Raw genomic sequence first — 13,064 nt, forward strand, 5'->3', positions numbered from 1 at the left:
GCTCTGTTCACTCTGGCACTGTGCTCCACAACTTTGAGCCCTGAGCTCCACACCCTCCAGACCTGGGCACTTGGCTCCACATCATCTGTCCCTGACTCTGAGCTCCCTGCCCTGGGCTCTTCAGTCTCAGGCCCTGTTATCTAAACTTTCAGTCCCTCAGCTCTGTGCTTTCTGAGTGTGGGCTCTGAACTCTCTGGGCCTGTGTTCTGTGCCTTCCGACCCTTGGCTCTGCATCTTCCTACCCTGGGCTTTATGCCTTCTGGTCCTGGGCCTGCATCTTCCTACCCGCACCAGTGAAGGACATCCAGTATAGTCTCAGAGTGACCTTCTGTGTTCCTGTGGAAGTACCATGCCCTGAGTACTATGGGCATTTCCTGTGTTTCTGGAGGTTCTAACTAGAATACTTCAGGGATGGGCCACCAGATGTTAGCCTGCTGGGGTCCTTGTAGCTCCTCTGGGCTGTTGCCTGCCACATAACACAATGAGGTTACCTTAATGTCCTGTGGGCCATGTCTCTGGAGGGCACAGTGCACTGTTCTGGGTGCCAACCTCTGGTGAGCACATAGGCTTTTGTATCTTTTTCTGTGTCCCTGAAGTGTAGTGCTGGTCGCTTAATATGTTGGAACTCTGGAGTCACTTTCTGCACTTCAAGTTCTTGGATTACTTGTTGGGATTTCTTGGGGCTGCAGAGCCAGAGCTGGCAGTCATGGTTTGGGTGGTGGTCTGAGATGATGCTGGCCACCACACCATGTCAGTCACATGTTCATGCTTTTTGCGGTGAATCTGGAATTCAGAGTACTGAATTTTCTTTCACCGTGGTTTTCTTTTTGTGTTTTTGTTTGAAAATATTTTTTGCTGCTTTTTTTTAATTTGTTGTCAAGACGCTGCCTTCTCGGTAGTTGTTTAATTTGTTACAGTTACTGAAATGTGCTGTGTCCCACAGCCACCATTTTTTTCTCCTTCATTCCACTTTTTGTTTTTTGTGGTACTGGGGTTCCTGGAAACCCTTCTACCTTTGGCTTACACTCCCAGACCGATTTTATACTTTTTATTTGGAAACAGGGTCTCTTAAGCCAGCGCAGCTGGCTTCAAACCTGTGCAATCCTCCTGTCTCCACCTCCCAAGCATGGGGATTACAAGAGCGCACCACCATGCCTGGCTTTTTTGTTTGTTTGTTTTTTAAATGGAACAAAATTTATTCATGTTTTGATAAAAGCATAGTAACTGTTACAACAGTTAACTCTAGATGTTTAATTTTAATTTTAGGCTACAACATCAAGAAGCCTATGGAATTATTTCTTCTATGTTACAAAGGAATATAGCAGAAAAAGCAAGACCAGGAACTCTGACTTCAGTGACTCCTTCTGATAGCCTTCTACTAAGCAAGCAGAAAGGTATAGATTAGTTTTCCAATTATTTCTAGATTCAAAATTCTTACCCAAAAATGGTAACTTGGAGTCAAGTCAGTTGAATTTGTTGGCAGAATTCATCTGTTTGCAGTTCTGGGAATGGGGTCTTTATTGTTTTTATTGGCTATCTATTCAAATTCATTTCCAATTGGAGTCTAATCCCAAGTCCTATTCACTTGGCTCTTTCACTCAAATTGGCTGTTTATTTTTTGAAAGCTAGCAGGTTTGTGTATATGATCACATGCCCCCCCCAAAAAAAAAAAAAACACCCTCATCTGTCATGGCAAGTAGATTAAAATTCAAACACTTTACTCTTTTTTTTCTGTCCTGGGATTGAACTCAGGGGTATTCTACATCTGACCTACACCCCAGATTTATTATTATTACTTTTTCAATCCTGGGACTGGAACCCAGGATCATTCTACCTCCAAGCTACATCCTCAGCCTTAGTTTTTATTCTTTATTTTGAAATAGGATCTCACTGAATTGCAAGGGGTCCAAGTAGCTGAGGCTGTCCTCCTATCTCAGCCTCCCAAAGCTGGGATTACTAGCCTTTGACACCATGCCTGGCTCCCTCTTTTTTATTCATTATTTTGGAACAGGGTCTCAAGAAATTTCAGAGGGCCTCACTAAGTAGCTGAGGCTGCAAGAAACTTGCGATCCTCCTGTCTCAGCCTCACAAGTACTGAGATGATAAGCCTGTACAACTATGCCAGCTGACCCTGATTATTTTTTCACCCAATTCTGTACCCCAAACTACCTTGCATATATGTAGCACACCAGACTACTTCCAGATGTGTTGTTTTCTATTTTTTCCTCATGATATATTCTCAGATGTACAAGGATCGATAACATGGATTTTACCTATTCTAAGAGACCATTAATGATATGTTTTGTTTTCTTTGTAGTATTTCTCATTTTCTGATATAATCTGTAATTAACTAGGTAATAATTGTCTAAATCCAAGAGGATGTAATATTCATGAGAGAAGCATTCTGTTCATTATTACACTTCTGTTATAGCCAATGCCCAACATTATGTATGTATGTATATATATATATATATATATATATATATATATATATATATATATATATATATGCAGTTCTGGGGATGTAACCCAGGATCATTCTACCTCCAAGGTACATGCCACTCCTATTTTTTGCTTTTTTATATTTGAAACAGGGTCTCACTGAGTTACAGAGAGCCACATTAAGTAACTGAGGCTGCCTGGAAACCACAATCCTCCAGTCTCCACTTCTCAAATACTGGTATTACAAGCATGCACCACCACACATGGCCCAACATAAAAATTTGTTAAAGAATCAATCAGTATTTTTTCATTATTTTTATATTTATTTATTTATTTTTTTATTGGTGCACTGTATTCATACATCATAGTGGGATACAAATTTTTGTAGACATACATGCACACATCGCCCAGTCAGCCCCCACCCAATCCCCACCACATTCTCTCCCCATCCCTCCTTCCCATGCTTGGCTTAGTGGTTGACATCTAGTATTATAGCAATTTATCCAAAATTAAAAATGATAATTTCACATAACAGTTTCATTTGTCTGATACCAAGCTTTTGATGACTTAAAGATAACATTTCAATATTTCGTTTTACTTTCTTTCTTACCAGAGAATATTTTTTCTATTTTTTTAGGTGAAACTATCATATATTTATATATTTATTTTTCAGAAAAAAATCAATCCTAATATGGAATATGGACTCTAGATACCCAAAACAATCTCGAAAAAGAACAAAGCTAGAAGATGTATATTTTCTGATTTCAAACCATATAAAACTACAATAATTGAAACAGTGTAGTACTGTTCTAAAGGCAGATATATAAACCATTGGAGTTAAATACAAGCCTAGAGCTAAATTCTTCCCTATATTGTTAAGTTATTTTTGACAAGGTTTCAATGAACATTTGGTGGTGGAAATAATACTCTTTTAATTAAATATTGTTGAAAAATAATAATTACATGGAAAAGAATAAAATTGGACCCTTACCTAATCCCATATACAAATATTAACTCAAAATAGATAAAAGACCTAAATATAAATCTTAAGACTATAGACTTTTAGGAGAAAATCTGGGTCATAAAACCTCACAACATTGAAATTGGCAGTGATTTCTTGGATATTATTTCAATGGCACAGGCAACAGAAGAGTATACAAATTCCCTAAAAAATAAAAAAAAAATATTGTATATCCAAAGACAATGTAAACAGAGTTAAAAGTTACTAATAGAATGGGATAAAATATTTCCAAATGCTATATCTGAAGGTATATTAATATTCCAACTAGAAATCCTAAAAATTAACAACAATAAAGGCAAACAATACAATTTAGAGATAGGTAAAAGACTAACATAAATAATGAATCTCCACAGATAACCAATCTTAGTTGTCTGTTGGATGGAAAATCTTGTTTCTCTGGTTCTGGTGTGTGTTACCTATTTCTTCTTTGTAGTTAATCTCTTTGAGTATTATCTCTAGCACTGGTTTTGAAGACATAAATTCCTTCAGTTTCTGTTTGTCATGGACGCTTCTTATTTCTCCATCTAATTTGATAGAAAGTTTTGCTGGGTAGGAAATTTTTGGCTGGAAGTTGTTTTCTTTCAGAGTTTGGAATATGTTACTCCAAGCCCTTCTGGCTCTCATGACTTGGTTTGGGAAGTCTGGAGTGATTCTAATTGGTTTGCCTCTGAATGTCACTTGGCCCTTCGTTTTTGTTGCCTTTAAGATTCTCTGCTTGGCTTCCACATTGGTCATTTTGACAATTATGTGGCGTGGGGATCCTCTCCTCCGATCCTGTCTAAGGGAGTTCTATAAGTTTCCTGGATCTGTGTATCAACCTCTTGCTCTATGTTTGGAAAATTTTCTGCTATTACTTCCTTGAAGAGATTGTTGATCCCTTTGGTTTCACTTTCTTTTCCCTCCTCTATTCCAATTATTCTTAGGTTAGCTCTCTTAAAATGGGCCTATATTTCTTCAATGTCAGATTCCTGCTGTTGGATATTTTTTTCTAGTTTAGAAAGTATGCATTCATTTTTGGAATGATCATCTTCTAAGAGCGAGATTCTGCTCTCCTTGTGGTCTAATCGGTTGTTTGTGCTTTGAATTGAGGCCTTTACTTCATTAATTGCATCCTTTATCTCTTTTTGGCTCTCTCTGAGTTCTTTTCGAAGCACCTCTATTATTTCTACAGTTATTTTCCTGATTTGATCTTCTCAAAATCTCTGATTTTCTGTTTTATTGGGTTCTGATGTTGTGGGGTTGTGGGCATTCATTGCTCCAGTGTTATTCCTCTTTCCCATGATTTCGGAAGTTTGTGCCTTCTCTGGGTTCTTCCCTTGGGTCACTATGACTTCACTCAAGGTGCTCTGGATCTCAAGTCTGTAGTATCTCAGACCCCACTACTTTTTTACTGGGTTGTATCACAGAGTCTCTGACCCAGAGAGTCAATAGAGGCTGCTTTAAACTATGGGGGGTGCCAGGTTGCACGTTCTCCTATGGTGTGATATCTCTGCCACCGCCACTCCCCCACTGGGTCAAGTCCCAGGAAGTACAGTACTGGGATTTCTCCTCTGTGGCCCGCAATTTGACTCACTATTCTTGAGGTCGCAGATGTAGCTGTACTGGACTCAGTGAATTCGCTGCTCCTGCCGCTGGTGGCAATATGATATCACTGCTACGCCCTCGGCCATGAGGCTGGCTTATTTCTTCTTGGTTTTGAGTTCCACTCTGAGTCCCTGCAGCGTGTGCTGAGCTCAGCCACTGGGAGCTTTAGATGTTCCCTGTGCTGAAAAATCCCGCCTGGCTGTTCTACAGCGGCTCACCTCGGCTTGCTGTAGCCGTCAGGTGAACTCGCCGCTGCCGCCGGCAGTATGGCGCTGCTGCCACGTCCTCGGGCGTGAGGCCGGTGTATCTCCTCTGTGGCTCTGAGCTCTGTTCTCAGTCTGCTTTCTCTCTGGAGCCTGGTGATTTTTTTGTTTCTCTGGTGATGGTGTTTTCTGGCTATTAAAGGCGCTGATTTTGTGGTAATGGAGATTGGTTGTTAGCGGGGCTCTTAAGCCCGGCTTTTCTCGGTCGCCATCTTCCCGGAAGTCATCTCATTATTTTTAGTTCATTGATTTCTTCCTCCTTAAGGAATAGAAAATTATATATATATTTTTTTTCCTTTGCTTTGGAAATATTTATAATATTCTGATACCTCCACAAAGATGTGTCACTTGTCATAATCATTTTATTTTTATTCTATAGTTATCTTGAGACTCAGTGAAGCCTCATATAACACCAAAATATACTACTATAAGTAGTATAGAGATCAACTCTATCCACACTTTTCTTAAAAATTTCTGCATGTTCCTGCCTGAAATTATTGAAGCAATCTTTTCCTATTTAATATAATTTTAATTTTGCCTTGCATATTTTTACAGGAAGTATACTATAAGTACATAGAATAAATGGTACATAATAATCCTTTGGTATCTATAGGATTTGGTTCTAAGACTCTCCACAGATTTTAACATACAGAAGGGATGCTCAAGTTTCTTATAAAAAATGGTACAGAATTTTTATATCACTCATGCACATGGTTCTGTAGATTTTAAATCACCTCTAGATTATTTATAGTATATAATACAGCATAGAGGCTATAAAAATATTTGTGATATTATATTACTTAGGAAATAATGCCAAAAAGACTATACATGTTTAGTACACATACAGTTTTTCATCCATAGTTGGTTGAATTGGGAACGGTTGAAATATAAAGAGAGCCAACTTGTATATTTTTCTTATAGTTACTATATGTTACAAGGCCAAGGTGGTAATGAAAAGAACCAAAAGAAACTGCTCATGGTGGTGTATGCTTGTAATCCCAGCTTTTGGGAAGCTGAGACAGGAGGCTTGTGGTTGGCAGCCAGTCTCAGCTACTTAGTGAGGCCCTTTGCAATGCAGTGAGATCCTGTTTCAAAATAAAGAGTAAAAAATAGGGCTGAGGGTATAACTTAAAGGAAGAATGTCCCTGGGTTGCACCCCCAGTACAGAAAAAGAAAGATGAAAGAAAGAAAGAAAGAAAGAAAGAAAGAAAGAAAGAAAGAGTAGAAAGAAGATTGTTTTGGCCATCAGACAATGCTGGTTTAAACCTGTCCTAATGCTACTTTTAACCCTGTGGTGGTTAAGTGAGGAAATTAATAAACCTCTCTTAATCTCTATTTTTCTGATTATAAAAAAATCAAAGTTATTATGCACATGTTATATAGCTACTGAGAAGAGTTAATACAGTTGTAACTGAAGCAAAACCTTCCTTAACTTAATCCAACAAGAATAATCCCTTTCTCCCACATAATATTCTAATAATAAGCAAAGAATAGTAATAGCAACACTCCCATGTACTGAGTTTTTACTGAGAACTCCATGCTGTTCCAAGGGTGTCACATACCTCTAATAGGGCATTTGCTTAATTACAAAATATTTTTTCATATACATCTTATAACTTATTTCATTTAACTTTAAAAGGACAGAAACCTATATTTACTCTACTCTGTGGCTAGGAAAGTGAATGGGGTGGATCAATAGCTATTATCAGCTCCCACTAGTCTCCTCAATGAGTACATCTATATTAATTAAAACAGTATCTGGATCGGTGACTGTATACAATGCAATGAGAATCTATACATTTTATGTTTATAGATTAGTATAGTACGATAGAGTATAATATAGTAGTATAATAATAGTAACATAGTATAGTTTTCTCTATATCTCTATAGAAATTTTTCAATTCTTTAACCAAATATTTTTTTAGTTTATATTCCCTTTATAATCAGGTATTCATCTTTGTACCTTATTAATTATTGGACAGTAATTCTTCATTCAAAAAGCATTTTTTTGCCCTTCATGGCATTTTTTATAATTCAGAGTTTTTTCATATACTAAAATTCACTTTTTAGTATATATTTTATTTACTTAGTAATAGGATAATATGTTTTATTGTTTTATAATATTATATAAAATTTATATTTAACATATTCTGTAATAGAAAAGTATCAGATACAAATAAGATTATATTTTATAATATTGTGTATTTTATTTGGTTTTGCATCTAATGCTATATTTTCATTATTGTTTCATGCTTTGTGTAGTTATTATGTCTCAAAGAAGAGACTATAAAGTCAATTATTTGTTTTTCCCACAACAGGCCAACCCACACCTGTATAAAAAATCAAGTGATAATTAAGGATTTCTATTTGTCTCATTAATAAAAACTAATTTGCATGTTATCCTATATCTTAAATTTTATCCAGGAATAAATATTTTTCTGTGTTTATATCACCCAAACCTCTAGAGCTCCATAGCAGACTAGAAAAATAATTACTGATTACTAATGATAGAAAATATATACAATAAAAATTGGGAAACTGAATTCAGGAAATTTGAAACATAGAACTATGGGCGTTGAGACAATATTTCATTTTCTAACTGATGCTCTTTATAAAAATTTAATTTGTTTCTAATTAATAGTAACTGCATATTTAAGTGGTACACTGCGATGTTTTGATCAATGGATGCACTGTGGAAAGATAAAACTAGTTAAAATATCCATCATTTCACCAATTTATTATTTATCATGAGAGCATTAAAGTCTATTGTCTTAGCAATTTTTGAAATATACTGTACATTATTATTAATGCATCCTTTAAAAAGAAGATGATTGTGCCTTTTTAAAAGTAGGACATCAGCCCAAATTGGGAAAATGATTTCAGTTATAATGACTATTTATTGAAGACAAAAAAGTAAAGAAAAAATACCTGATAAATGCTGCAACTGTTCAAAGGCACTGGCCAATGATATACTGCAAGTCAAATTTATCTCTCAGACAACACCAGCAACCCTGACTCTTAGGGATTATTCTACTAGCTTAAGTAGAGCTTTTTAGAATAAGAGAAAATAAACTATTCATATCTCTTAGACCAGGTTTTCTCAGCTTTGGTAGCACTTTTTAATACCTTTTGAAAATACTTTCTCTACTTGAATGGGTCTAAAAATGTTAATTTTGAAAATTGTGCATCTATATATGGAAGATGGACACATGGATAGCATCATCTGGGCAAAGGCATCTCAGCAGTTGCCTTCTTAGGAACCCATGCTTTATTTTTCTTATTAACTACATGCCAGCATGGTAAAAATCAAAAGATTGGTCAGTTTCTGAGAAAATACACACATATTTACAGTATTCTCCCCTGATTTTCTAGTGTCTCTATGCATATGTGTACAGATGCTATTAAACTAGAAGTGGTGTGCAGAGGGAAAGGGCTATTGAGGCTAGAGACCTGCATTCCAACCTTCACTCCAACAATTGCTAGCAACATGACCTTAAATACATAATTAAATTTGACTCAATAAACAAATATTTCTTTGTGTCAATATTGTGCAAGAGTTAGGATGAAAAAGTGAGCATAACATTTATCCTATCTTCATTTTAGTTTTTGTAGTTATTGCAGAAGATAACTGAGTAAAAAATAATTAAAAGTTTCAACTCTATTTCATTAACTTTTTAAATAAAATAATAACATAGAATATGATTGATAAATTAAATAAAATATTATAATAAAAATAAAATATTCCCTGAACAAAAAGGATCATTTAAATATTTATATTATTATAATTTATCTCAAAAAGGCACATAATTTTTATAATCAGAATACTTTGCATAAAAAAGCTAAATGTGAAAGAAATATTTTGTCTAAAAGTGAGTTTCTCCATGGGAGAGACAGAAGAAGGATCAAATAAAATCTCATATAAACCATCACATTCATTTACAAGTTCTTCATCCCCAGTGTAAGGTTTTAAAAGAGATTCAGATTTAGTTAAGGTCCTCTGCCTTATTTGAAGATGTTGCAATATAAGAATTCAGTGCAAGCCTGGCGTAGTGGCATGTGCTTTTAATCCCAGCACCTGGGAAGCTGAAACAGGAGGATCACACAAGTTCAAAGCCAGCCTCAGCTACTTAGTGAGGTTCTCAGAAACTTAGTGAGACCCTGTTTCCAAATAAAATATAAAATAGGTGTGGAAGTGTATCCCAGATATAGAACGCCCATGGGTTTCATCCCCAGTTCTACACACAAGAAAAAAATTTTTTTAAAGAATTCTGTGGGGGACTTCCGGGAAGATGGCGACCAGAAAAGAGGGGCTTAAGAACCCCGCTAACAACCAATCTCCATTACCACAAAATCAGCGCCTTTCATGGCCAGAGAACACCATCACCGGAGAAGCAAGAAAATCACCAGGCTCCAGAGAGAAGGCGGACTGAAAACAGAGCTCAGAGCCACAGAGGAGATACACCGGCCTCACGCCAAAGGATGCGACAGCAGCGCCATACTGCCTGCGACAGCGGCGAGTTCACCTGACGGCTACAGCAAGCCGAGGTGAGCCGCTGCAGAACAGCCAGGCGGGATTTTTCAGCGCAGGGAACATCTAAAGCTCCCAGTGGCTGAGCTCAGCACACGGTGTGAGGACTCAGAGTGGAATTCAAAACCAAGAAGAAAAAAGCCAGCCTCATGACTGAGGGCATAGCAGCGGCGCCATATTGCTACCGGTGGCAGCAGTAGCAAATTCAATGAGTCCAGTACAGCTATATCTGCGAACTCAAAAACAGTGAGTTAAATTGCAGGCCACAGAGGAGAAATCCCAGTACTGTACTTCCTGGGACTTGACCCAGTGGGGGAGTGGCGGTGGCAGAGATATCACACCATAGGAGAACGTGCAACCTGGCACCCCCCATAGTTTAAAGCAGCCTCTATCGACTCCCTGGGTCAGAGATTCTGTGATACAACCCAGTAAAAAAGTAGTGGGGTCTGAGATACTACAGACTTGAGATCCAGAGCACCTTGAGTGAAGTCATAGTGACCCAAGGGAAGAACCCAGAGAAGGCACAAACTTCCGAAATCATGGGAAAGAGGAATAACACTGGAGCAATGAATGCCCACAACCCCACAACATCAGAACCCAATAAAACAGAAAATCAGAGATTTCGAGAAGATCAAATCAGGAAAATAACTGTAGAAATAATAGAGGTGCTTCGAAAAGAACTCAGAGAGAGCCAAAAAGAGATAAAGGATGCAATTAATGAAGTAAAGGCCTCAATTCAAAGCACAAACAACCGATTAGACCACAAGGAGAACAGAATCTCGCTCTTAGAAGATGATCATTCCAAAAATGAATGCATAGTTTCTAATCTAGGAAAAAATATCCAACAGCAGGAATCTGACATTGAAGAAATATAGGCCCATTTTAAGAGAGCTAACCTAAGAATAATTGGAATAGAGGAGGGAAAAGAAAGTGAAACCAAAGGGATCAACAATCTCTTCAAGGAAGTAATAGCAGAAAATTTTCCAAACATAGAGCAAGAGGTTGATACACAGATCCAGGAAACTTATAGAACTCCCTTTAGACAGGATCGGAGGAGAGGATCCCCACGCCACATAATTGTCAAAATGACCAATGTGGAAGCCAAGCAGAGAATCTTAAAGGCAACAAAAACGAAGGGCCAAGTAACATTCAGAGGCAAACCAATTAGAATCACTCCAGACTTCCCAAACCAAGTCATGAGAGCCAGAAGGGCTTGGAGTAACATATTCCAAACTCTGAAAGAAAACAACTTCCAGCCAAAAATTTCCTACCCAGCAAAACTTTTTATCAAATTAGATGGAAAAATAAGAAACTTCCATGACAAACAGAAACTGAAGGAATTTATGTCTTCAAAACCAGCGCTAGAGAAAATACTCAAAGAGATTAACTACAAAGAAGAAATAGGTAACACACACCAGAACCAGAGAAACAAGATTTTCCATCCAACAGACAACTAAGATTGGTTATCTGTGGAGATTCATTATTTATGTTAGTCTTTTACCTATCTCTAAATTGTATTGTTTGCCTTTATTGTTGTTAATTTTTAGGATTTCTACTTGGAATATTAATATACCTTCAGATATAGCATTTGGAAATATTTTATCCCATTCTATTAGTAACTTTTAACTCTGTTTACATTGTCTTTGGATATACAATATTTTTTTTATTTTTTAGGGAGTTTGTATACTCTTCTGTTGCCTGTGCCATTGAAATAATATCCAAGAAATCACTGCCAATTTCAATGTTGTGAGGTTTTATGACCCAGATTTTCTTCTAAAGTTTATAGTCTTAAGATTTATATTTAGGTCTTTTGTCTATTTTGAGTTAATATTTGTATATGGGATTAGGTAAGGGTCCAATTTTATTCTTTTCCATGTAATTATTATTTTTCAACAATATTTAGATAAAAGAGTATTATTTCCACCACCAAATGTTCGTGGAAACCTTGTCAAAAATAACTTGATAATATAGGGAAGAATTTATCTCTGGGCTTTTATTTAACTCTATTGGTTTATATATCTGCCTTTATAACAGTACTACACTGTTTCAATTATTGTAGCTTTATATGGTTTGAAATCAGATAATATATATCTTCTAGCTTTGTTCTTTTTCAAGATCGTTTTGGGTATCTAGAGTCCATATTCCATATTAGGATAGATTTTTTTTGAAAAATATATATATAAATATATGATAGTTTCACCTAAATAAATAGAAAAAAATATTCTCTGGTAAGAAAGAAAGCAAAAAGAAATATTGAAATGTTATCTTTAAGTCATCCTAAAGCTTGGTATCAGACAAATGAAACTGTTATGTGAGATTATCATTTTTAATTTTGGATAAATTGCTATAATACTAGATATCAACCACTAAGCCAAGCATGGGAAGGAGGGATGGGGAGGGAATGGGGTGGGGATCAGGTGGGGGCTGACTGAGCGATGTGTGCATGTATGTCTACAAAAGTTTGTATCCCACTATGATGTATGAATACAGTGCACCAATAAAAAAAAGAAGTCTGTGTAATTACTATATGGTTTATATGGTTAATTTCCTATTTCCCTAACTATGCCTATGGATTAGTGCTCTCTCTCTCTCTCTCTCTCTCTCTCTCTCTCTCTCTCTCTCTCTGTGTGTGTGTGTGTGTGTGTGTGTGTGTGTGTACTGGAAATTGAATCAAGGGACATTCTCCCTCTGAGCTATATACCCAACTGTATTTTATTTAATTTGTTTATTTATTTTTCAGAAACAAGATTTTACTAAATTGTTGAGTCTGGTCTTGAGCCTCCAATCCTCCTGTCTCAACTTCTCAAGTACTGGGGTAGAAGGTATATACCACCATTCTTGGCATGAAGGCTTAGCTCTTAATTTGGTTTGACCAATAATATTGAGCAGAGATGATGCATGCCACTCCAGATCAGGTGTTTAGGAGCCTGAGTGGGTTTTATCATCTCTCTATAAAAACATCCTATTATCCAGGTCAAGATATACAACACTCTAAACCAGGCATGGTAGCGCACACTTTTAATCCCAGCATATGTAAGGCTGAGACAGGGGGACTGTGTTTCACACACAGTTTGCAACTCAATGAGACCCTATTTCAAAATAAAGAATGAAAACTTGGACTGGGTGTGTAGCTTGAAGGTAGAATGCCCCTGGGTTCCATTCCCAGTACTGCAAAAAAAAAAAAAAAAAGAAAAAAAGAAAGAAAGAAAGAAAGAAAGAAAGAAAG

Source organism: Muscardinus avellanarius, assembly GCF_963383645.1.
Source record: "Muscardinus avellanarius genome assembly, chromosome: 15".
NCBI classification, from domain to species: domain Eukaryota; kingdom Metazoa; phylum Chordata; class Mammalia; order Rodentia; family Gliridae; genus Muscardinus; species Muscardinus avellanarius.